General features: G+C 41.3%; 1 protein-coding gene across 3 annotated transcripts in view; it reads right to left on the reverse strand.

The window, feature by feature from the left end:
- Positions 1–26,673, reverse strand: part of KHDRBS3 (KH RNA binding domain containing, signal transduction associated 3) — a 318,181-nt gene that overhangs the window by 17,118 nt on the left and 274,390 nt on the right. The window lies entirely within an intron of this gene.

Here is a 26,673-nt window from a genome sequence, read left to right on the forward strand (position 1 = left end):
GTCTCTTCACAAACGTGCTCCATTACTTGCTGACCTGAAAATTACTTGCTCTAGATTCATGTTTGGCTGTTTTCTAAACTTCAATATGTAGTATGTCAAAATGTTCTGCAGTTAGTTCTAATTGTTCATGTAACTAACAAGACATTTTGATCCATAATACTTTTTTGAATTAATCACTAATATAAATATCTGCAATATATATATTCCAAAGATCTCACATCTTAACAAGACTACTTGCTTATTAGCATCTTTCTAATGTAGAGGTCACACTTCACCTATTTTTTCCTAATGATTTTAGCTTCCCAGTAAACACAGGAGAAAATCTGATATCCTACTGATTCTTTTCCATCTGACCTACATGGTGATAATTCAGAGACAGGGTTAAAAAACTGTATTTATAGGCAAGATTGAAGCATTTGTGCAATATTAAATATTAATAGGCAGCAGGTTTAAAATAAACAAAAGGAAGTTTTTCTTCACTTAGCACACAGTCAACATCTGGAACTCCTAGCCTCTGTCTGGAAATGAGTGACAGGGGAAGGATCACATGAGGATTCCCTGTTGTGTTCCCTCCCTCTGGGAGCATCTGGTATTGGCCACTGTTGACAGACAGGATACTAGGCTAGATAGACCATTGGTCTGACCCAGTATGGCCATTCTTATGTTCTGTTTGCAAATGTAACTCATTCCTAAGAATATTTTTTGCATTTCCAGAATAACTTATGACCTGCCTGTTCTTGAGTTTTAGTTATAATTGCAGCAAAAGAACATTCTAATTCTCCAAAAAAAAATTATTTTTAGATATGTCCTTCAACAATGTTCAGGGAATATTACTCAAATCATTTATCTCACACAACCTAGATTTTGTTTTTTCCAACAGTTGAATTTACAGGCTTAAAAAACTCTGGCTATTCATTATCTCTACTGCTAACCTTAAAAGTACTTCTAATTATTGTATTTAGTAGCACCCTGATTTGCACTTTGGAAAACCATTTGTGTGCTTATCTCTCATTGACCTTCCCTTATATTGTGAACTATCAAATGGTATGTTAGCCTAACAACTTCCATGATCAACAGTCTCTGCTAACTTCCCAAGCAATCATTTGAAAGTTTATCCCTTTATAGCATTCCAACTGTTGCTCTCAATGACCTAGTCAGCTAAAAATATAGTTTGACCATACAGTGCCCTTGAGTAAGTCTCAGATGGGCACAACTTTATTGCTGCAAAATGTGCTAGCTTCCCTTTCTGTTTTCAAACACAGACTAGCTCAAGAGGTGCTAGAGCAAGTATTGGCCCTCAAGTTCAAATCGCAGACACAACTTTAAAAGCTAGTCACAAGACACAGGAGACTAATTTTCAATTAGAAGCCATAGTATTATACATGCTAGTGGTAATTCTTTTAAAGGGTTGCTTTGTAATAAATTATGTACTTCCAATAAATACATTTGTTCCAGGTGCTCTGTAATCAAGAAATTGCAAGATATTAGCCATTTAACTTACCACATGAAATCAAATTGTTATAGATAGAATCCATTGATTTCTGCATACATTAGAGACTGAAATATATTTTGCTACTAGCATTAAGATGCAGAAAATTACATGTTGAAAAGCTATAGTAACAGACAGTTTTGCATATAATACATATTTATATACTGAAAATGCATGACTGCTGACAAGCCTATTGATGTAAATTTAAAACATTTGAGTCCCACAAAATGTCAGCAATTAAAATTTTAGTACAACTTTGAAATACCATCAGCCCCAAATCAATACACTAATGAAACTTTAACATTAAAATTTCCATAATAAAAAAGACACTGCTGCTTAACAGCCTAAAACACCCATTTTTTCTGATTGTACGTCTAGTAGAAGCTCTGGATTCAAATTATGCTGGTAATCAAAACCAGCTATTAGACTGTGGTTTCATCATATTAAATTAATTAAAATTAAATACTGTTCCTGCTCTGTGTGATACATTTCCTTCAATTGTGCTTGCTTTGGTTTAGACTCTCGTCTCAGGGTTTCTCCTTGAAAAATCATGTTATTTCACCAGAATTTCATTTAGGAAAACTAAAAACATTTCCAACAATATCAAAGTATTCCATTTTGACATTCTGATTTTGAAATTACTTTTCATTTATTTTTTTAAAATATTTTGCGTTATTTTAAAAAAAAGATCAAAATCAATTTTTTCTTATAACTCTGATGCATTGAGTTGTTCTTTGTGAGCAATGTCAGTTTTCAGATTTCATTCCAGTCTGAAATGAAAATTTTGAAATCTTATTAATAGGAGTGAAATGGAATTTCCACCCTCTGTGAAATATGGACATTTAAAACTACACTGAAAAGTACTGTAGTAAATATATTAGATGGTGCAATCCTGTATCGGCGGCAGAATGAATCAGATAATTTACGTTTCTAAAATCTAAATATATAAGAAGATGGTGGGAAGAGGCTAATGCTCAAGGCAAGGGTGCTCAAACATATTTATTTGATCAACTATACTACTTTTTCAATGTAACCAAATACTGTAGTTGCTATACACATACTAGCGACCACAAACTGAGTGAAAGGAGGTGAGCACGACTATGATATGGTGGTGGTGGGAATGTATTCTACTAGATTCTCCCTATATAAAGATGTGGTCTAAATTCACTGATAAAGTTTGCAGGGAACACTAATTAGGGGAGTGATAAACAATGAAGATGAAATATTGATTCAGAGTGATATGGATTGCTTGGTAAACGCAGCAGAAGTAAGCCATATGTATATATCTTGGAACATACAATAGCCATACTTATAGGATACGGGACTCTATCCTGGGAAGATACAACTCTTAAAACATTTGGGGGTCATGGTGGATAAGCCACACACATACTCCTAATGCCGGAATGGGGAATCTTTTTTCAGGTCGGGGACTGCTGACCCACAGAAAAATCAGTTGGGGGCCACACTCAAGTGAGAAGCAAATTAAGAGTGAGAATGACAAAGGCACTCCTCACATTCCCCTTCCCTAGGGGGGCTCAGGCTAGTAGATTTTGTGTGCTCTAACCCTGTGGGTAGGTGGCAGGGCCTGGACCACCAGCACAGGCTCTCCAATATGGGAGAAGGAGGGATCCTTGAGCTCTGGGGGCTGAATCCAGGAAAGCTGGCAGCCACATGTGGCCCCCGGGCCTGAAGTTCCCTACCCCCATCCTAGTGCAATACTACATCCAAAAGGTCTAATGGGACCCTGGGAAGCATAAAGAAGGGAAATTCACTAGGAGACCAAAGAGGTTGGCTTACCTCTGTATTTGGCACTGGAAAGACTGCTTATGGAATACTGTATCTGGCTCCAGTGCTCACAATTCACAATAGCTCAGAGAAGAGCCACAAAAATAATTAAAGGATTAGAAAATACTACAGTGGTAGATTCAAGTTACTTAACATGTTGAAAATAAGAAGGTAAGAATGACCTGTGATCCATCTAGCCCAGTATCCTGTCTTCCAACCATGGCTGCTGCCAGATGCTGAAAGTAAAGCACAAGCTTCAGAGGGCATTACGGGTGTATCTACACAGCAGGGTTAAACTCAAAATAAATTACACAATTGAAAATTGAAATAATGTTGCTGTGCAGATGTACCCTAAAAGATTAGGGCAAATAAAGTGAGCCAACCCCTATAATCCAGTTCCATTGTCTGGTAGTTAGAGGTTAAGGGACACCCAAAGCATGAGGCTGCATCCCTGACCATCCTGTTTAATACCTATTGATGGACCTATCCTCCATGAAATTATCTTCTATTTTTTTAGAACCCATTCATACTTTTGACCTTCATGATATCCCATGATAATCTGACGAAGTGGGTCTTTGCCCACGAAAGCTTATGCTCCAACACTTCAGTTAGTCTATAAAGTGTCACAGGACTCCTCGCCGCTTTTGCATGATGAGTTTGCACAGGCTGATTTCATCTGAATAAATAAGTACTTATATTTCTTTTATGCCTCCTGCCTATTAATTTCATTAGGTGACCCCCTGGTGCTTGTGTTAGGGATGAAGTAAAAAAATGTTCTTATACACCTTCTTTACCTATATCTATATCCTCCTTAGCTGTCTCTTCTCTAGTATGAACAGTCTCCAGTCTTTTTAATCTCTTCATATGTAATCCGCTCCTTATCAATAATAATTTTGTTGCCTTCTCTGTATTCCCCCCCCCACTTATAATATATCTTTCTTTAGATGCAGTAAACAAAATTGTGTGATTGTTTTGGTGTAGGTTCTAACCCTTTCCTAATGTTTACTACCATTTGGTTACAATTTTTTAGACTGCTACTGAATACTAGCTTTTTTTTAAAAAAAACCATTTCACCATGATGACTCAAAGATCTCCTTCCTGCGTGGTAGCAGCCATTTAGATCTCAACATTTTGTATGCATACATGGAATTATATTTTGCAATGTGCATTACTTAAATATATCAACATTAAATTTCATCTGTTATTTTGTTCCCCCAACAACCAGTTTGTAAGATCCCTTTATAACTAACTGTTCAGTTCACTTCTGACTTAGCCATTTGAGTAATTTTGTATAGCTTGCAAATTTTGTCAACTCACTTTTCACTGCATTTTCCAGATAACTTCTGAGTATATTGAACAGCAGAGATATCAGTACAGATTATTGGGAGACTCCATATATCTCTTCATTGTGAATACTGACCATTTCTACCTTTTGTTTCCTGTATTTTAACTAATCATCCATCTGATAGGGGACCTTATCACAGGACACCTTACTTTGGTTCATCATTTACAGTACTTGGTCCTGCCATGAGGGCAGGGGACTAGATTCGATGACCTCTCGAGGTCCCTTCCAGTCCTAGTATTCTATGATTGTATCACTATGTGTGTGTGTAAAACCCCTCAAAGAATTCTGATAGATTGGTAAGGAATGATTTCCCTTTATAAAAGCATTCCTAACAAACCATGTTATTCTACAAATCTGATTATTTTGTTCTTTACTATACTTTCAACCACTTTGTCTGGTACTGAAATTAGGCTTATTGGCCTGTAATTATTATGATTGCTTAAGAACATAAGAACAGCTATCCTGGGTCAGACTAAAGATCCATCTAGCCCAGTATCCTGTCTTCTGACTGTGGCCAATGCCAGATGACCCAGAGTGAACAGAACAGGGAATCTTCAAGCAGTCCCTCTCCCGTCACCCATTTGTTGACCCATTCCCAGCCTCTGACAGAGGCTAAGGACACCATTCCTACTCATCCTGGCTCATAGCCATTAATGGACCTAACTTACATAAGAATGTATGTAGTTCTTTCTTGAACCCTGTTAAAGTCCTGGTCTTCACAAGCTCCTCTGGCAAGGAGTTCCACAGGCTGACCATGAGCTGCGTGAAGAAAAACTTCCCTTTGTTTTAAACTTGCTTGTATTAATTTCATTTGGTGACCCCTAGTTCTTATATTATGGGGAAACGTACATAAGAGAGAGTTACTCACCCTGTGCAGTAACATCTGTTCTTCAAGATGTGTGTCCCCGTGAGTGCCCCACTCGAGGTGCTAACGCACCTCATCCTGGCACCGCAAACAAAGAATCTTTCTTAGCAGTAGCCCTGCCGGCCCGCGCATGCGCTCCTGCTGCCTCGCACCGTTCGTGCTGTTCCAGCTGAGCACGGGCCGGCTTGTCAGTTTCCTCCCAACCGGAAGCATCTGGAAGATAAAACAGAAACTCCAAAGCAGGGAGGAGGGTGGGTCGTGGAGCACCCACAGGGGGACACATTTAGAAGAACAGACATTACTGCACAGGGTGAATAACTCTCTCTTCTTCATCGAGTAGTGTCCCCGAGGGTGCTCCACTTGAGGTGAGTACACAACAGTGGTCCAATGGTATCGGTGTGCTTCGGACGTATGGCCTCTGCGCTGTGGCCAAAACAGCTAGAGCCACCGCTGAATCGTTCTTCAATATTTTCGCGAGGGCATAGTGTCTGGCAAATGTAAGAGCAGATGACCAAGTTGCTGCACAGCATATGTCCTGCAAGGGCACACCTCTAAGGTAAGCAGTGGATGTGGCCATGCCTCTGGTGGAGTGAGTGCGAAGCCGTCCTGGTAAAGGTTTATGCCGTAGGGCATAACAACGTGTGATGCAAGAGGCTATTAAATTGGAAATACATTGTGCGGAGAACTGTTGGCCTTTCAAACGCTCGGCCATAGCTATAAAAAGACGCTGAGACTTCCTGAAAGCACGTGTTCTCTCCAGGTAGAAGGCCAGCGCTTGTCTGACATCGAGCGTATGTAGACATAAATCTTCTGGTGAAGAGTGAGGTTTTGGATAGAATGTTGGCAGACTTATGGGCTCATTTATATGGAAAGGAGAATTCACCTTCGGGAGGAAGGGAGGATGGACACGAAGCAGTACCCCCTGCTCAGAAAATAACGTGTACGGTGGGTCAGCAGATAGAGCTGCCAATTCACTAACTCGAGTGCTGAAGTAATTGCCAGCAGGAATGACGCCTTCATCGTGAGCATGCGCAAGTTTCTAACAGCTCAAAGGGGGGACGAGTTAATATGTCCAGTAGTAAGGCCACGTGCCACGCTCTAGTGGAATTGTGTAGGTCGGGTACAGGTTCCCAAGCCCCTGTAGGAATCTTTTAGTGCTGCCAGGGGAACTTTCAGCGAAGCAATTACCCACCCATTTTTAGGTGGAGGATGTAGTCCAGGACTTGCTGCACCGGCAAAGAGAGAGGGTCAAGGTTCCTCTCCACACATCACGACTGGAACCAATACCACTTGTAGAGGTAGGTTTTGCGAGTGGTCCGGCGTCTGTTGTTTATCAGCACATGTCTCACTGCCTGAGAGCAGGTCATTTCTGGCAGTTGGAGCCAGTTAGGAGCCACACTGTGAGGTGCATGTGATCGATGTTCTGATGCACCATTGTACCGTGCTGTTGAGACAGCAAATTGGACAGCAGTGGTAGTCGTCGTGGCTGAGCGACTGACATTCTTGACAATTGCGTCAGCCAAGTCTGTTGGGGCCAAAAGGGTGCTATGAAAATCACTGTTGCGCCCTCCACTGCTATCTTCTCCAGCACCCTCGGAATAAGAGGAAGAGGAGGAAAAGTGTAGAATAATTGGAGACGACTCCAGTTGAGTAGGAAAGCATCTTCCAAGGAGTTCATGCCGACGCCCGTTCGCGAACAGTAATGATGGCACTTTTTGTTGTGGCGAGAGGCAAAGAGGTCTATACTTGGGAACCCCCAGAGATGGGAAAGATTGCAAACAACTTTGTTGTGTAAATCCCACTTGTGTTGGGGAAGGAAGTGCTTGCTGAGGGCATTGGCGATGACATTGTCCTTGCCGGGAAGGTATGATGCGGTAAGGGTTATTCCGTGCCGAATTGCCCAGTTCCACAGTCGTATAGCCTCTGCACAAAGTGGGCGTGAGCATGCACCACCTTGCCTGTTGATATAGTACACCATGCATATACTGTCGGTGAGAATGTGAACCGTAAGACCTCAGATCATGTGGAGGAAGTGCCTACAGGCATTGAATACAGCTCGCAACTCGAGGAAATTTATGTGCTGTAGGGATTCCTGGGGCATCCAGAGCCCTTGAACTCAATGTTCTTGCAGATGGGCACGCCAATCAATCAAGGAAGCATCCGTTGTGATCTGTACTGAGGGCTTTTGCCTGTGGAAGGGGACCCCGCTAGAAGATTTTTGGGGCTCTCCCACCATGTTAGCGAAGTCCTGATGTGTTTGGGAATTGACACTGTTTTGCTCGTGCTGTGTACACCCGGTGTGTAAACAGTGAAAAGCCAGTGCTGGAGACTGAGCAGGTGGAGTCTTGCATGTGACACCACATATGTGGTGGCAGCCATATGCCCAAGCAGCTGCAGGCAGGTAAGTATGTGGGATCTGGAAGCAACTGATACAGTTTGAAGCAAATCCCGAATGAACTCGAATCTTGCTGTGGGTAAGTATACCCTTGTGCTCCTTGCATCGAGCCTCCTGCCGATAAATTCCAGGTCGTGACTTGGCATCAGGAGTGACTTGTCGAAGTTGATTATGAGACCCAAAGCGTTGAATATCATCGTGGTAGTGGCAACTGCTCGGGCAGCTTTGTCGAAGGTAGGGGCCTTTAACAGGCAGTCATCGAGATACGGGAAAATCGTGATATCAAGATATCGAAGGAAAGCAGCCACCACTGCTAGGGTCTTGGAGAACACCCACGGAGCTGCTGAGAGGCCGAAGGGTAACACGCGATACTGATAATGTTCTGTGCCCACTATAAAACAAAGGAAGCACCTGTGGGCCAGATGGATCGTTATATGGAAATAAGCATCCTTCAAGTCGAGGGACACGAACCAATCCCCTTTGTCAAGAGCAGGGATGATAGAGGCCAATGTAACCATCTTGAATTCCTGTTTCCGCAAGTGACGGTTGAGTCGACGCAGGTCCAGGATAGGTTTCCAACCCCCTGACTTATTCTGGGTGAGGAAGTACCGAGAGTAAAACCCTCTCCCCTGGAACTGAGCAGATAAGCTCTCCATTGCTCCTACTGTCAGTAGACGAGAAACCTCTTGCTATAGAAGAGTCTCATGAGAGGGGTCCCTGAAAAGGGATGGGGAAGGTGGGGGGATTGAGATGAAAGGAATGGCATATCCTGCAGTGACTATGTCGTTGATCCAACGGTCGGTGGAAATCAAAGACCAACGGTCTCAACCGATGATGGAATAAAGCTTGTGGATTATGTGGAGCCTCTGTCAAAGGGGTAATGTGCAGTCCCTTGACCGACACGTCAAACTTGCTGCCATCCCTGCTGGTGGCCGGTCGCCTTGTTAGGTTGTTGTCTCCATTTCTGTTGGTGCTGTCTTGGCCTTTGCTGCTCGTATGGTCTGGCACGGAATGACGCATAAGAGAAAGGTCTTTGCTTATTATAGGGCATAAATCTCTTACACTTATACGGAGGTGTATACATCCCCAGAGTTCTCAACGTCGTACGGGAGTCTTTGCCTGAGTGGAACACCTGATCCGTGGATTGAGCGAAGAATGACTGACGATCAAAGGGCAAGCCCTCTACCTTATTCAGCAAATCTTTCGGGGCAGCAGCTTGATGCAACCAGGCCACACGATGCATGACTACAGCAGTTGCTGTGGCTCGAGCTGCTGCATCGGCAGTGTCCAGAGCGATCTGCAATGATGTTCGGGCTGTTGTATAGCCCTCCTGTATTACCGCCTTCAGAATTTGACGTTTTGAGTCCGGCAGATGTTCTAAAAGAGGAATTAATTTTGAATAATTATCAAAATCATGATTCGCCAGGGGAGCCGCGTAATTGCACATTCTCAAAGCTGAAGTGGCAAAGGAATACACCTTTCTGCCTAAAATGTCTAGGCGTTTGGCCTCCTTGTCATTTAAGATATTTTTAGTTTGTGCTGTCTTGGATTGTTGTTGTGCGGCGTCCATAACAAGGGAATTAGGCAGAGGGTGAGTAAATAAGAACTCCATGCCCTTCTGGTTTATAAAGTATTTCTTGTCAGATCGCTTGTTGGTCGGCAAGGAAGTAGCTGGAGTCTGCCAGATGTCATCGGCAATTTCCAAAACGGCGTCGTCAAAGGGGAGTGCCAATTTTGATTTTTGTGAATGTTGCAAGTTCTTAAGTAACAGGTGATGTTTTTGTTGAACATCTGTAGTCTGAATACTCTGAGACTGAGCAACCCTCTTAAAAAGTTCTTGAAACTGATTATGGTCTTCTGTTGGAGATAGATCCCCAGGGAAAACTGCGTCATCTGGTGATGAAGACGAGTGGTTAGCAGGAGAATCAGGACTCTGAAGTTCTCAAGTTGGAGTGTGGTTGTCCTGCTGTCCCTCATGGGTCTGAATTGAAGCCGTGTCCTCTACAGGGATTGGTGATGCTGCCGGAGGGTGGGGTTGCAATGGTGCAAGACATGGAGACACTGGTCCGCTGGAGCGCGGAGAGCATGAGCGCGGGTACCTTCGACGGAGAGAGTAATAACGATCATCATAGTAATGGTGATAGCACCTACTATGACGGTATGACCCTGGTGAATATCTCGGAGAATAGCGCCTTGGTGTTCCATACCGACGTGAATATCATGAAGGTCTTAAAGACTGTGGTGAAATAGACCTTGTGGAGTAGCGTGAGAGAGATCTAGAATAATGCGCTCGATAACACTGTGGTGAATGACGAGGTGATCTGTAATGATGGTCCCTGGTCAGGCGATGGGCACGGTGATGGCTGTCCGCGTAGGACGAGGCGGGTGACAAAGTTGGAGGAGAAAACACAGCGCAGTCTGGGGTAAGAGATGGTGTCCGAACCCCTCTCGACTTGCGTTGTGCGTTGGACGGCACCAAGCAATTCAGAGGAGAGGACGGTGCCATCTCCAATGGGCTAGCAGGCAATGAAGCAACCTGAATAGCCCGGCTGCAGTTTGAATGAAGAGCTGGTGCCACTGGCTCAGCTGATTGCAAGGCTGAGGGAGGTAATGCCAGTGCGAAGGGCTGCAAGTTGACGGTACCCTCCTGTGGTACCGAGGCCGGTGCCAGGGCAGCCGACACAGAAGGGAGCGGAGATAAAGCCGCCGATACCGCTGCTGTGGGTGCCGGCACAGCTGTGCTCATTCGCACAAGCGCTGAGAAACCCGGTACCGGGGCAGCCATTGCCAGCTTCGAACCGACCGTTGGAGTCATTGTCGGTGCCGACTCAGCCCTGGACCCTTTTGTATAAGCCCGTATCGAATCTTTAGTGCAGGCTAGGGGAGGGGCAGAAGAGCTACAATTCTTGCCTGTTTCTCCGTGGAATGCCTCTGCAGAATGCCAGAGGTTCCCAGTGTGTCACCCACACTAACCCTCGGAAAGGGTTAACGGCTCTGTGGGGAGTCTCCGTAGGAAGAGTCTCATGCGTCCCTGAAGCAGCAGAGAGTGGCTCAGACATGTCGGAGGTCTGGAGGGCTTAATTAAACAACAGCACCCTCAGCCTTAGCTCCCAGTTGCGCCTGGCACGCGCAGTCAATTTCGTGCAATGAATGCACTTGAGAGGGACATGTCCATCCCGAGACATTTAATGCACCGCGAGTGCCCGTCTGATGCTGGCATGGCATCCTGGCACTGGGTGCATCTTTTAAAACTCATTTAAAAGTTAATTCAGACTTGGTGAACAACTCAAGGAAAAAAAGTTTTTTTTTTTTTTAAACAAACAGAACTATACTACTAACTATTCTAACACTAACAAACTAAGAAGAACAAGTAACTATCTAACATTAATCTCCCTTTCTCCTTACAGGAGGGGGAGCGTATGTAAAGTCCATCTGCGGCCACGGACGGTTGAAGGAAACTGACAAGCTGGCCTGCGATCAGCTGGAAAGGTGTGAACGGCGCGAGACAGAAGGAGCGCATGCGCGGGCCAGCAGGGCTACTGCTAAGAAAGATTCTCCATTTGCGGTGCCGGGATGAGCCCAGCAGCTTGAGAGGAGCACCCTCAGGGACACTACTCGATGAAGAACTTTTCCTTATTCACTTTTTTCCACACCAGTCATGATTTTATAGAACTTTATCATATCCCTCCTTAGTCCACATCTACACAGCAAGCAGTTATTTCAACAATGTCGAAATAATGTCGAGCTGGAGCCCTTTTTAAATATTGGCACCACAATAGCTATCTTCCAGTCATTAGGTATGGAAACTGATTTAAAGGATAGGTTACAACCCCCAGTTAACAGTTCCGTAATTTAACATTTGAGTTCTTTCAGAACTCTTGAGTGAATACCATCTGGTCCTGGTGACTTGTTACTGTTAAGTTTATCAATGTGTTCCAAAACCTCCTCTGACACCTCAATCTAGGACAATTCCTCAGATTTGTCAGCTAAAAAGAATGGCTCCAGTTTGGGAATCTCCCTAACATCCTCAGCCGTGAAGACTGAAGCAAAAAATTCATTTAATTTCCTTACAATGACTTTATCATCTTTGAGTGCTCCTTTAGCATCTTAATTGTCCAGGAGCCCCACTGGCTGTTTAGCAGGATTCTTGCTTCTGATGTACTTAAACATTTTTGATTACTTTTTGATTTTTTGGCTAGCTATTCTTCAAAGTCCTTTTTGGTTTTTCTTATTATATTTTTACATTTAATTTTGACAGTTTATGTTCCTTCTTTCACTTGGTTGTTAAGCCACGGTGGCACTTTTTGGTTCTCTTACTGTGTTTTTTTTTTTAAATTTGGGAGCATATATTTAAGTTGGGCCTCTGTTATGGTATCTGAAAAGTTTCCATGCAGGTTGCAGGGATTTTACTTTTGTCACTGTACCTTTTAATTTCTGTTTAACTAACCTCCTAATTTTCATGTAGTTCCCCATTCTGAAATTAAATGCCACAGTTTTGGGATGCTGAGGTGTTCTTCCCACCACAGGGATGTTAAATTTGATTACATTATGGTTATTATTTCCAAGTGGTCCAGTTATATTGACCTCTGGGACCAGATCCAGTGCTCTACTTAGGACTAAATCAAGAACTGCCTCTCCCCTTGGGGGTTCCAGAACCAGCTGCTCCAAAAAGCAGTCATTTAAGGTATCAAGAAATTTTATCTCTGCATCCCATCCTGAGGTCACGTGTATCTAATCAATATGAGGATAGTTGAAATCCCCCACTATTATTGATTTTTTTTATTTTGATAGCCTCTCTAATCTCCCTTAGTATTTTATGGTCACTATCACTATCCTGGTCAGGTGGCTGATCATATATCCCTACTGCTATATTCTTCTTCTTAGAGCATGGAATTACTACCCACAGAGATTCTATGGAACATTTTGGTTCATTCAAGATTTTTACTTCATTTGATTCTACATTTTCTTTCACATATAATGCCAGTCTCTAACCAGGAAAATTTGTTTAAACAAATCAACTCCAGTCATTTAGTAATTCAGGAATTTCATATTTGAGTTTCTTCATAACTCTTGGGTGGATACCAGCCGGTCCTGGTGACTTGTTACTGTTATATTTATCTATTTGTTCCACAATCTCCTTTATTAATACCTTGATCTGGGGCAGTTCCTCAGATCTGTAACTTAAAAAGAATGGTTCAGGTATGGGGAAACTCCCTCACATTCTCATCACTGACAATTGATTTAAAGAATTCATTTGGCATCTCGGGGTATGTCTACACTACCCCCCTAGTTCGAACTGGGGGGGGGGGGTAATGTAGTCATGCGGAGTTGCAAATGAAGCCCGGGATTTGAATTTCCCGGGCTTCATTTGCATAAAGCCGGACGGCGCCATTTTTAAATGCCGGCTAGGTCGGACCCCGTGCCGCACGGCTACACGCGGCACGGACTAGCTAGTTCGGATTAGGCTTCCTAATCCGAACTAGCTGTACACCTTGTTCCATGAGGCGTACAGCTAGTTCGGATAGGAAGCCTAATCCAAACTAGCTAGTCCGTGCCGCATGTAGCCGCGCGGCACGGGGTCCGACCTAGCCGGCATTTAAAAATGGCGCCGGCCTGCTTTATGCAAATGAAGCCCGGGAAATTCAAATCCCGGGCTTCATTTGCAACTCCGTATGACTACATTACCCCCCCTAGTTCGAACTAGGGGGGTAGTGTAGACATACCCCCTGAAAGGGCCTTATCTGCTCTGAATGATGCTTTAGCATTTCACTTGTCCGGTAGTCCTACTGATTGCTTGACATGCTTCTTACATCTAATGGATCAAAAGGTCTAAAATACAGCAGAATAAGCTAGATGTACAGAATAAAACAAGGATACTTAGAGAGCTGTGGACTCAAAACTGGAAGCTCAGATTAGTTTGGCTGAATGGCTCTGAGTTCTGCAAACAATTTCATAGAATCATAGAACCATAGAGCTGGAAGAGACCCCAGAAGGTCATCAAGTCCAGACCCATCCCTAGGCAGGACCAATCCCAACTTTCCAGTTAATGCAAGTTGATTACCAAATTTTGGATCATTTTAAATAGTAGCAATTATTGTTATGTGGCAAATAGAAAAACTATGAAATGTGAATAATATTCTGGAGCCAAATACCAAGAAAAATCCATACTGTATTGTATCAATGGGCAAAACGGCACAAACAACACAACACAAAACACTGAAAAAAACTAGCCTGAGCCAATAATTACATTTGGGGCTTACCTTCCTCCGTTTATTTCAACATCTAGCCTAAGTACAGTTTCTGTATCCCCAACAATGGTGCACTTCTAGTCAGAAAAATTATTTTTCTCCTAAAACTCACTCCAAGACTGGAAAATATATATAAAACACAAACAAATTCTGAGTAAAATACCACCATCACAAACAACTTTATTAATTGGCATAGCAATGATTATTATTACTGCTTTTTCTATAAATAATGTTTGTTGAAAGAGACTGTTCAGTGCTGAGCCTCAGAATTTATTTGAATTTAAATTATTTGAAGACACCACTTATTTTTCAAATCTGATCCTTCAAATTGTTAAACTAAAGAAAAAAATCATTAAGTCTGGGACATTCTCCAAAATGCACTGCTGAATAAACAGCAGTAGCTACTGTCAGGCATACTAGCAAAACAAAATATATAGAGCCCTGCAAAGCCGCGGATATCTGCGTTATAAGCGTGGGTCTCTGCAGCTGTGGATGTGGATACAGATATTTGTGGTTTATTTTTTCAGATACTGGTGTGGAGGCAGATACAATTTTGTATTCATGCAGGGCTCCAAAAAAACAAGTTGTGCCTCCATAAACTGGAACACTGGTCCAGTAGGACCATGCATGTCCCTGGACAAGACAGCCCTGGCCAGTAGGCCAGGCTAGCACCTCAGCCAGAGGGACTGGGCCCTGGGTCAGCTCCTGGCGGCAGCCTGGCCAACAGAAGGGGGGGGGGGGGAAATCAGCAGGCAAGTGGGCCAGTGACAGGGGTTCTCTTTTGGTTCAGCAAATTCCCTCATTAGGGATTGGTCAGGTAGTGAGGGTGCCAGACCAGGGAGGTCCAACCTGTATGATACACTCGTTCTTTAAAATATCCATGTGGCTTGAAAGACTGATTTCAAAAAAAATATTTCCTGAGAAAGTACTAAGATCTACTACATTTACAAAATTAATAGAACTGGTAAAATATCATGCCTGGACAACTTGGCTACGTCTAGACTACATGGCTCTGTTGACGGAGCCATGTAAAATAGTTTATTCGGCATAGTCAAAGAAGCAGGGATTTAAATAATCCCTGCTTCATTAAAATAAACATGGTTGCCGCGCTGTGCCGACGATCAGCTGATGTGGCTGATGTGGCGCCGTCGACAAGGGAAGCCTTTGTTGACCAGTCCGCTAAGCCTTGTTTCACGAGGCATACCGGAGCGGTCGACAAAGGCTTCCCTTGTTGACTGTGCCGCGTCTAGACTGCCGCGCTGTGCTGGATTAGCTGATCATCGGCACAGCATGGCGGCCATGATTATTTTAATGAAGCGGGGATTATTTAAATCCCTGCTTCTTTGACTATGCAGAATAAACTATTTTATATGGCGCCGTCGACAGAGCCATGTAGTCTAGACGTAGCCCTTGGGTCCTTTAACCATAAAAAGGATTTGAAATGGGAAATTAAATTAACGTTTCTTCTTGCTGAATACATTTTAGTTATATTTTCTAAATGTGTATATGTCTGCATGCACTGGTATAGTTCAAAAAGGCGTAAGGTCAGGCCCTATCAGAGATGGTCCAGGAGGGCCATTTAGCCTGTGTCTCAGGAGACAAAGGGGTCTCAAATTTTGATATTTTTCTATCAAGTCACTTCCATTTATTATACACCTTGCAGTAATAAAAGAGAGACAACAAAATAAGCTATAGATACCTACAAAAAATGTATTTAAATCATTGTGGGACCTCAGGCCTTCGCCAATTTTTTGGTCACATTCGAGTTTTCATCTTCGTGACTGGAGACTGGAGTAGATTCTATGGTTAGTGATTCTACGTTATGAAATACTGTTTAGAGATTTTGAAAGTCATAATTAATTCTGTTACCGTAAAGTGATTTTTCTTGGTCTGAGGGTGAGTTTAAATTTTAAATTAGATGTTTATCTCTGCACAGGAGATTTTAGTATTCCTGTTTTTTCTTATGCGTCTTTGTATACAATAACCATAACAGGTACAGCTATAAACTACCTCTTATAGCTATATCCAATTATAGATTGAAGGCTTTTTTCTGATAATGAACTTTTAATTCTAGTTGTTTAATAAACTTTATATCTAAGCTGGCAATCACCCCATGTTCATAATCATAATAAAGCACCAGTTATTAGAGAAATTTAGTAAAGGCAACATGTTAGCAGATAAAGTTTCAGGACTTTGAAATAAGGCTATAAGGGCCGTAGTAAATAACACCCCCAAACCATTATTATTCAGTGTGAAGTCTATAAAATTAAAATTTTGTATAACCAACAGCCTTTAGCAAATTAATTTATTGTATGTCACTATATTTTAAAAGAACCCCTTTATAAAAATGAAGCAAAGATTTGAAAGTGGTGCAAGTAAGAGAGGGCGAAAACAACAATGAAGCAGCAGCAAAGAGTTTAAAGACAATAACATCATTTCTTGTAGAAAAGTCACCTCAGCCATTAGACAGTGACCATACTGACTGTGACACTTCGAGTTCTGAGTGCCACTTTATACCCACAAATGACACTTCAATGCCACTGCCTGAAAATGAGGAGGTCATTAACCAAGACACAGAAATGCCAAAACTAGCAATAGATGCAGAATCTATGCTCAATTTAGAGACTGTGCAGGCAGAAAATGAGGACCTCGGAGATGCTGCACAGAAAGAGCAAGAACTTATGACTAGCATGGGACATGGGTGTAATGATAGTGGCATCAAAATCTGATATTGGACTTCTTGATAAGAACAATGTTGCTCAAATGCAGTTGTTTCCCAAATTTAGTTGTTTTCAGATTCCAAGTAATATGCCGAAAGTTCCTGAATATCATGCTTTTCCCTCTCACCTGCTGACAAAAAAACTTCCAAATGGAGAGATCTACACAAGAGACGGTCTCTGATGGAGCATGGAAAAGTAGGCTCTGTACTGTGTTCACTGTTTCATTTTTAACAGTAATACTTCAAATGCATCAGTACTGTCTGATCCATTTGGTTGGCGCATCAGTAGAGGTTGGAGGAAGTTGACAGGTCAAATACCTGCACATGAAACTTAAGTATTACATAAAGACAACTATGTTACATGGAAATCAGCTAGTAGAGCAGCACTAGCTGAAAGTTCAATCGAAAACTTACTCCTGAGTGAAATAAACACAGAAACTGATAACTGAAAAAAACTCCTTGAGCACATATTGAATGTCATTCATTTTCTTTCTGAACAGGAATTGGCTTTGTTTGGTTCCAGTCTATGTATTGGTGACCCTACAAACAGAAGCTTTCTTGGTATACTTGAGCTTTGTAGCAAGTATGACCCACTTTTATCAGGTCATGTTAAACATGTTTGTGAATCACAAGAGAGCAGAAAATGCATACAAGTCAATTTTCTGTCTACCAGAATACAAAAACAAGTTTATTGAGCTATATGGGACATTTGTGCAAACAACAATTCTTGTAGTGATATGACATATGAAGTACTTTTCAATTATTACTGATGCAACTCCAGACTGTCCTGATTAAGAACAGATGACCTTGGTTGTTCGATATATTAAAATTGCAGGAAGTCCAATGGTTTCAATTGAAGAATGATTCATTTTTTTCAATATTTTCATGAAAAAAAAACTGGAAAAGAAATCACTGCTTGTGTATTAGCAATTCTGGAAGGCTTCAGATTAAATTTTAAGTCTGCATTGGCCAAGCCTATGACAATGGATCCAATATGGCTTGAAGTTCAACAGAGTACAAGCAAAGAAACCAACAGAACACCACTGGCCATCACCTACAGTACTCAGCTAAAACCTCTCCAACGCATCATTAGTGATCTACAACCCATCCTGGACAATGATCCCTCACTTTCACAGGCCTTGGAAGGTAGGCCAGTCCTTGCCCACAGACAGCCTGCCAACCTGAAGCATATTCTCACCAGCAACTACACACTGCACCATAATAACTCTAACTCAGGAACCAATCCATGCAACAAACCTCGGTGCCAACTCTGCCCACATATATACACCAGCAAAACCATTACAGGACCAAACCAGATCAGCCATACTGTCACTGGTTCATTCTCCTGCACACCTACTAACGTAATATATGCCATCATGTGCCAACAATGCCCCACTGCTATATACATCGGCCAAACTGGACAGTCCCTACGTAAAAGAATCAATGGACACAAATCAGATATTAGGAATGGCAACATACAAAAACCTGTAGGGGAACACTTCAATCTTCCTGGACACACAATAGCAGATCTAAAGGTAGCCATCCTGCAGCAAAAAAACTTCAGGACCAGACTTCAAAGAGAAACTGCTGAGCTACAGTTCATCTTCAAGTTTGACACAATCAACTCTGGATTAAACAAAGACTGTGAATGGCTTGCTAACTACAAAAGCAGCTTCTCCTCTCTTGGAATTCACACCTCCAGATCAGCTACTAGAAGTGGGCCTCATCCTCCTTGATTGGATCCACCTGGTCATCTCCAGCCTGATCCTGGCCTGCATTATTATACCTGCCTCTGGAAATTTCCACTCCATGCATCTGATGAAGTGGGTCTTTGCCCATGAAAGTTTATGCTCCTACACTTCAGTTAGTCTATAAGGTGCCACAGGACTCCTCGCCGCTTTGCAGAGTACAAGCAGTCATTCTTGAGCAAAATCCAAACTGTATCTTCTCAATTTGTGACAACTGCACACTAAATCTTGTCAGCATTGATTGTACTGAATCAAGCAAGGAAGCAATCATATACTTTAGAACAATCCAGCAATTGTACAACTGCTTCAGTAGCAGTCCTCAAAAATGTGAAATTCTGAAGCAGCATCTGCCTGTTTCCCTTCACAGCACGTCGACAACTAGATGGTCCGCTCAAATTGATGGCGTTAAATCAGTTGCACCGCATTTGGACTCTGCGAGAAAGGCTTTAAAGTGAGCTTGAATCTCTTACTCTCACAGCACTGGCTCCCACTGAGTTTAAGTCAATTCAGGAGTATACATCCTAATCTGAATGCATTTTAATGTCTTCCATGTGGATGAAGCCGCTAAAAATGATCCACAAAACTAATCTTATAAATGACGCATGCAATGCTACATTAGATATTGAGGGGTATAATACTGACTGACTTCTTAAAGATATTCAAAAGATTCATGATCAATGGGATGCAATCCTTTCTGAGTCCAAATCAGCAGCACAGGGCATTGACATTTTATTTGAGTTTCCCAGCAATCACAGCCTAACATCTCAATCTGATGAAGAAAGGTACTATCAAGTCGATGTTATTTTTTTTTGTTATTATTGACTCCATCAAATCTGGTCTTGCATGTCAGTTTGAGTACCCTTTTTGGATTCCTTTGGGATTCGGAGAACCAAGCCATGAAGATTTATATTCAGCAGCTGAACAGTTTCAACAATGGTAAAACAACTAAATACTAAGAGATCTCTGTGACAAGATCATCTTTCTGAAATGTATACATTTTACGAAATTTAAATCGGACTGCAAGCCAAAAGAACTGCTTCAAGAAATATTCGATCTCACCCTGTCAACTGCATTTCCTAATATCAGAATTGCATTATGTATTTTTATCAGTCTTCCTGATTCAGTGGCTTTAGGTGAATGCACATTTAATGTGTTAAAACAAGTAAAGAACTATGATCATTCTAGAATGGGTCAAGAACATTTTAATAGGCTCACAGTGCTTAACATTAACAGTGATGTTGCACGTAAATTAGATTTTTCTTATAAACAAGTTTGCACACAACAAAGCCAAAAAGGCATTCCTAAAAGGAAGAGTTTTGCTTGCAGGGGAAACTCACAATTAAAGTTACATTTTTAATATGCATGCTATTGGTATAATTACTTAATTGTTAACTAATAAATGTCTCAAGTGTACATTTTCATATATTCTGTTGGTTTTAGTATGATCCTGTGGATGAGAAGTTAGATATGTCAGAGGCCTAAGGCTGGGACCTCTAAAGTCAAAGTGGCCTGGGCCTCTGTCATTCTCTGAGGGTATGTCTACACTTACTCCCTAGTCCGAACTAGGGATGCAAATGTAGCATATCGAAGTTGCTAATGAAGTGCGGGATTTAAATATTCTGCCCTTGATTAGCATATTCGCGTCCGGTCGCCATTTTAAAAATCCACTAGTCCGTATTAACTCACCGCGTGTAGATGCGGTATTCCAAAAGAAACCCCTTCCCTTGGATTAACTGTTACTCCTCATTGCAGTTAATCCCTTGGGGAGGGGTTCAACCAACTCCCTTCACTTTCCCTCCAGATCCCATCAGCAATCCATTGTCAGAACTTTACCAATCATACTCCTTCTTAGAGGGGTGAAGGTGGTCTGTAATGATGGGGGGTTGGCTCCATGATGTACCAAACATAGGAGTCCCCAACTACTTCTAGCTCGCATACTTACTGAGCACCTCTTCTTTATGTCCTTTCGCCAAATCATTTGCCCATTACTATATGTCTTTTTTTATGGATCACCTGCACTGTACATCCACTATGACACTTAAATAAGGAGTTGTGACATATGGTTTGCCACCTGTCATGTTCTGCATGAACAGGGTCCACCCTGATGCGGAGTAGGCAAGAATTCCCCAACTGCACCTGGGCCAGTATGGTGGAAAGGGAAAAATTCCTTCCAGCCCAAAACAGTGAGGTTATGTCATCCCCACAGCAGAGATAGCCAATAACCTAGTATATTTAGCGGCAGCAACTATCCTCCCTCCCTATTCTGCTCATCCTCCTCCACGAATAAGTGGGTAGGATCCCAGTACAGGGAGATCTTTTAAAACCCTCCATTCTTAGGTGATGAGTCAGCTACCATGCTTACCTCTCTTTTAGCAGTTTTAAGTCTCCCTCCTCTCCTCCTCAGCCATCAAGAATTAGTCTTTTTCTGGCCATCCATATAAGAACTTGCCAGTTTAAGATGCAGGGTGATGGCTTTCACTGCTCAAACTACTAACAATTGTTGACAAACTTCTTCCACACGTTGGAATATTATGGATATAGCACCCGAGAACCTTCAAGGGGAAGAAATCACTATATTCATAATATTTGTCAACAAATGATTCTATCAATACATTCTTCAAGTTTCTAGGAGACATGGAACAAATTGAAATGGTTCTTTGAAATCTGAGAAACAATTTTGCTTTGTTTAATCATTAATCATTCCCTTCTGAAGGAAATTTAATAGTAGACCACAAACCTTTAATGCTGTTGGACAGGTAACACACACACCCTCTTTTGGTAATCTTGTCACATAATCTAAATTTTAGTAACAAACCTCATTCTCTGGCATGTTAACTTTCTGCAGCATCTGTCACTGCTATGAATGGTTGATCATAAGTACCTCCGTAGTCATCTCAATGCTATTAAGCAGATGGCAGTGCTAAATCCAAATGATGTAGTACATCTCCCTAGTGGACTTTGTTTCCATATACTACCATTATTCTACAATTCCTCAGTGATAAATCTTATGTATTCTAGAGAACATTAAATAGTGAACTGACAGTGGCAATTGATTTATTAGCAGTAGTTTGCCTTTGCCCTATTATTGTCTTCACAAACACTTGTATAGATCATGTATGAAACCTCCAAGGTATAAAGGCCATTGGCCTATTTTTTTCTGTAATATTTTAGAGTTTAATATTTTAAAACAATTTGTCTTTAGAGTGAACATGTTTAAACTCTGGCCTTACAGATGTGAAATTATTCCCTGTTAAAATTCTCCTATTTTCTTTATTATAGTCTAATCTCCAGATTTTTGGGATAAAATACTCTAGTATTAACATGAGGCTATTAATAAAACAACTTTTTTTGACCATAAATCCAAATAAAAGATTACTGGCTGATGTATGGTTTTGTAATTTAACTTTGCTCCATAAATCAATCAATCAATCAATCTCTCTCTCTCTCTCTCTTTCTCTCTCACTCACTCACTCACTCACTCACTCACTCACTCACTCACTCACACACACACACACACACACACACACACACACACACACACACACACACACACACACACACACACACCATGGTAAAAAAAACCACTCAGATGCCAGGCATTAATGAATACAATATTATGGGGTTATTGTTTTAGCAGTATTTAACTTCTGCAGTTCAATTTATATTTAAACACCTCATTTGTGCTATATACAGCAATATATGTTAAATTATTATGTATCTATGTAGTGCAGCTTTCATGAAGAAATTACTGAATGCATAATGCAAAAGCTGCTTGCAGAAAAGTTATACCGCATGGCATATGGCAACATTAATTTTAGTCTTTTTGCTTTCCTTAGCTTGGCACTGAAAATCTACCATGAGTGTTCATAGCTTTTGACAGTTTCCATTATACTCTGGTTTTTAGGTAGGGCTGGCTGGCTGGCTGACAATTTCACAAATATTTACTATTCTCTAATTTTAAAAAGATAACCAATAATTTTTCATAAACTCTCTATCTTTCTTGCTATGACTGTATTGCTTTAGCACTGTTTGTTCAATTAGCCTTACTAATTTGTATGGTCTTAACATCTATATAACATTTTTCCTAAAGGTTAAATGTTGCATGGGAATTTAATCACATATCTCACAGAGAAGACAATGGAGCTGGCTGGCTAAATCTAGTATACCTCAGAATTATCTATTTGAAAACAATCATAAGTGCAAAAATAGTTCCTTTGATAGCCCACCAAAATGAACTCTATTTATGTATTTATTCCAAGAACAAATGACTTGTAGACAAAACAATATTATAGGATCCAAAAAGGAAACACTCTACAAATATAGCTTGCTGGAATACTACCATGTATAAGAATTGGAGAGAAGCCTCAAATTTAGTTGTCTTCTCTCTGGTATTAAAGTGAAAGGTACCAGGAGACAGGCCAAAGTGGTTCCTAATGACCACATCTAAATACCAAACAAAATACCATTAATAAAAAATTTTAAATGGACATCTTAAGTCTCTCTGTTGGAGGTTGGGGATTCAATAACAATATTAGTGACTGGAGAAAGAGAAGGTTTGGCTGTGTAGTAGAAAGAAAGAGTATGAAAGCAAGGGCCTAGTACAAGGTCTGAACCAAAGCAAGCAAGAGTTACACTACAAGTAACAATCAGGCCCTGTCAAAAGCAGATGTTTTCCTGCAAGTCAATGTCACGGACATGGACGTGACATGAGTATTGCCAGCACTGGTAAAACACACGGAATATGTAAATACATTCTTCCAGGACACTACACGGACATCCAAACCTAAGGTGGTAAAATGAATTGACAAAAGTGATGAATAATGATATTTTGTTTGAAACATCAGAAACTAAAGTACAATGACAGGTGGTGAATAGGAATGCTTTCTCTGAAATACCAGGAGGAAAGTAAAAAGGGAGGTAAACATGTCATGAAATGTATGAGATAATAGTTAAGGTGTGTATCACAGACTGTTTCAATCTATAAATATTGGGACACCTCATCTTAACTCTTTGTCCTACTTAGGAGGCAGTGGAAAAAAGTCATCACTGAGTTGAGTATGTTGCAACAAACATGTGTGTTAGCATAATAGTAGACATCTGATTCAGGGAGCTAGCACTATGCTTCATTGACAATAAAGCTGGCCTGGGTGCTTTTGTATGTTATGTGATTTTGAGGTCCTCGGGGGGTTCTCTCAGAATCAGTTGTTCTGGCTATCCATGCGGAACCAGCACAACACACGGGAGAAGCACATGTACACTGCCAAAAAGTTACCGTTTGACAGGGCAGAATACCTGTCAGAATACCATCCCAGTGACTTCTGACTACAGGTTGTTAAGCATGGAAGAGCAGTTTTTCATGAAGGCAAGTAAAGATTCCAATACCAACCCTCCACTATATTTAGACTATAATGTCTGAATATCATTCTCTTCAACCCCCATCAGCTACAGATCTTATGGCAAGATAGTAAGGAGGTTGTAAAAGTTTCAAATGGTGCAGTCCTAGATGAGACCTCTATCCAGCTGCACTGAATGCCCCCAAATGGAGAACAAAAATATACTACTTTAGGGTGCTTCTACTTCAGAGTTATTTCGGAATAACAGCTGTTATTTCAAAATAAGAACATGAGCATCTACACAGCAATTCTGTTATTACAAAATAAATTCAAAATAATGGATGGATTATTCCAAATTCCGTAAACCTCATTCCCTGAGGAATGATGCCTAATATAAAATAGCGATTTTGGTATAGCAGTAGTGTGGATGTTCCACTGCTGGCATTTGGAAATAGCTATTCCCCAGGGCCATTCAAACTACTCCCCAGTGCTTTCTGGCTCTAAATCATGGTAGCACATAAAATCTCAAGTAACTTTAAAATTGGCATGAACTTTTTAAGTGTGCCACTGTAAACACACAAAAAAAGAAAAAGAAACCAAAAATGTCAACTGAGTTTGAAAAGACCTGGCAATGTTAGAACAAATATTAGGTTATTTAGGGGTTTCTAAAACAAGGAATCCTTGCTTTTTACATACAAATCATAAGTGAACATAAATATGTGGAACTATTCTTCATACAAATACCTCAAGGTTGGTTGTTGGGGTTTTTTTGGGGCCATAAAATGAGGTACAGTATTAAAATGGTTTAAAGATACTACAGCACAACAACCCCCCCTTTCCTTCATATAATTTGTGTAATAGCAAAGACATTTAGATATATTCCAATGTTAGAAGCATCTCAGTCATTACGAATGACACATTACAATACTTGCTACTCTTTGATAATCAGATTAAAGATAGAAATGGTTTTCCACATACTTTAGGTGGTTTGGTTACAACTGTTAGTCTTAGCCTGCTAATGCAATGCTGAAATCTCACTGCAAGAAAATGTGAGCCTGGATTGTGTAAGTAATAATTCAGAAGCCAATTCCTGCCCACTTCCCTTTCACTGTGACCAATTCTTGTTTATAAAAATAGCACAATAAGCAAATAGATCATACTTAAACTTTATGGCTAGTAATTAGTATTTTACACGTGAAGTAAATGTTTAATTTATTTAGAAAATTATTTTTTGTTCATCAGAATACCACTTAAAATGGTAAAAAGGTTAAAAAAAACCACGATATGGCTCTTGTTCGAATCCTAACAAAAAGGAAAATAAATTCAATTAATCATTTATTAAAGCTTTAATCTGGTCCAGGATTTTTACTTTGTGATCTGAAAGCACAGCCTGCACCAGTGCAACAGCGTTACTAACACTAACAGCAGCAAAGCAAAACAAAACAAAACAAAAACAAAAAAAACCTGATAATATTAAAAATAAAACATTAAGACTTAGACCAGTATCTCTACTAAAAAAATCATGTGAACTGTAGCTATTTTCTAATGGTAGCATGGAATGTGGACATGTTTTCCTAAGTGCTTAAAGCTTCTGGTGTGCACATTAGGTATTAGAAACGAAAAAACATCATACAAGACAAGCACCAAAAAGTCTTTACTATTTCTTGATTGTCAAAAACTTCAAAACTTCATCAAAACAAAATCTCAGTGAAAACAGTAAAATGTAAAATCATTTTACCAATTTTTCACTTTGAGCAGTTTGCCTGGTTTTGAGAGTTTTCTTCCTTCATAAAACTTAGAAATCATTCTTAAAAAACACAATAGCAAATTATTTCCCAGTTACCAGCTGGGAAAGGATTTTTGCTCCTCAACTGCGCTATGAAATCAGGGTTCTCTAGTATATCAGATTTTGTGGCACTACTACAATACGTTTAATTACAAATTGTCTTTGACTTGTTTACTGGTGGGTGAGATACATTGACAGCTTGAGCAGAACTCCCTATTCTTAGATATACTAGCCAATTAGCCTGCCATAACATGGAATTTTCAGGTCTCTCCTCCACGTCGGTCTTCTCTCCTGAGCCTCCGGTCCCTCGCTCCATCTCTCTCTTTCTCCTACTGCCTCCCCCTCTCTTTCTCTCAGATCTCCTCCCCCTCCTGCCTCTCACTCGGGGGACCGTGGAGCCCAACAGGTCGCTTGCGTCACTTGTTCCTGTGCGGCAGCCTGGCTGCGCCCCGCTCTCTGGCCATGTACATCACCGCCCCGCCCCCCTTCGCCTCCCGCCTTGGCGCTCGGCTGACTTCTGCACCACTCAGCCGGGCTGCCGCAGGGAGCAAGCAGCACAAGCGGCCGTTTGGGCCCTGCGCTCCCCATGGAGCAACCCCGTGCTGCATGGGGACCGCAGCGCCCAAACGGCCGCTTGCTGCCCCGCGGTGGCCCGGCTGAGCGGCGCAGAAGTCAGCCAAGTGTCACAGCAGGAGGCTAAGAACGTGACTCAGGCAACAGAGCCACCCAGAAGGAACAGCCAGGGAGGCAACAGTGCCGCCCAGAGGGAACAGCCAGCATTTCAGTGTTACAGAGTCACAGACATTGGGCTACTATATATATGATTGTAAAGATTATCTTATCCATGAGAAAAAGGGTAAGAGAAATCTTTTAAAGTCAATCACCATGGATAATGACTACTCAGAACCAGAGTATTTGCTTACTCAGCATGGTCAACACGATGAACTCATCCAAATAAAA

This window comes from Pelodiscus sinensis, chromosome 2 (genome assembly GCF_049634645.1).
Source record: "Pelodiscus sinensis isolate JC-2024 chromosome 2, ASM4963464v1, whole genome shotgun sequence".
NCBI classification, from domain to species: Eukaryota; Metazoa; Chordata; order Testudines; family Trionychidae; genus Pelodiscus; species Pelodiscus sinensis.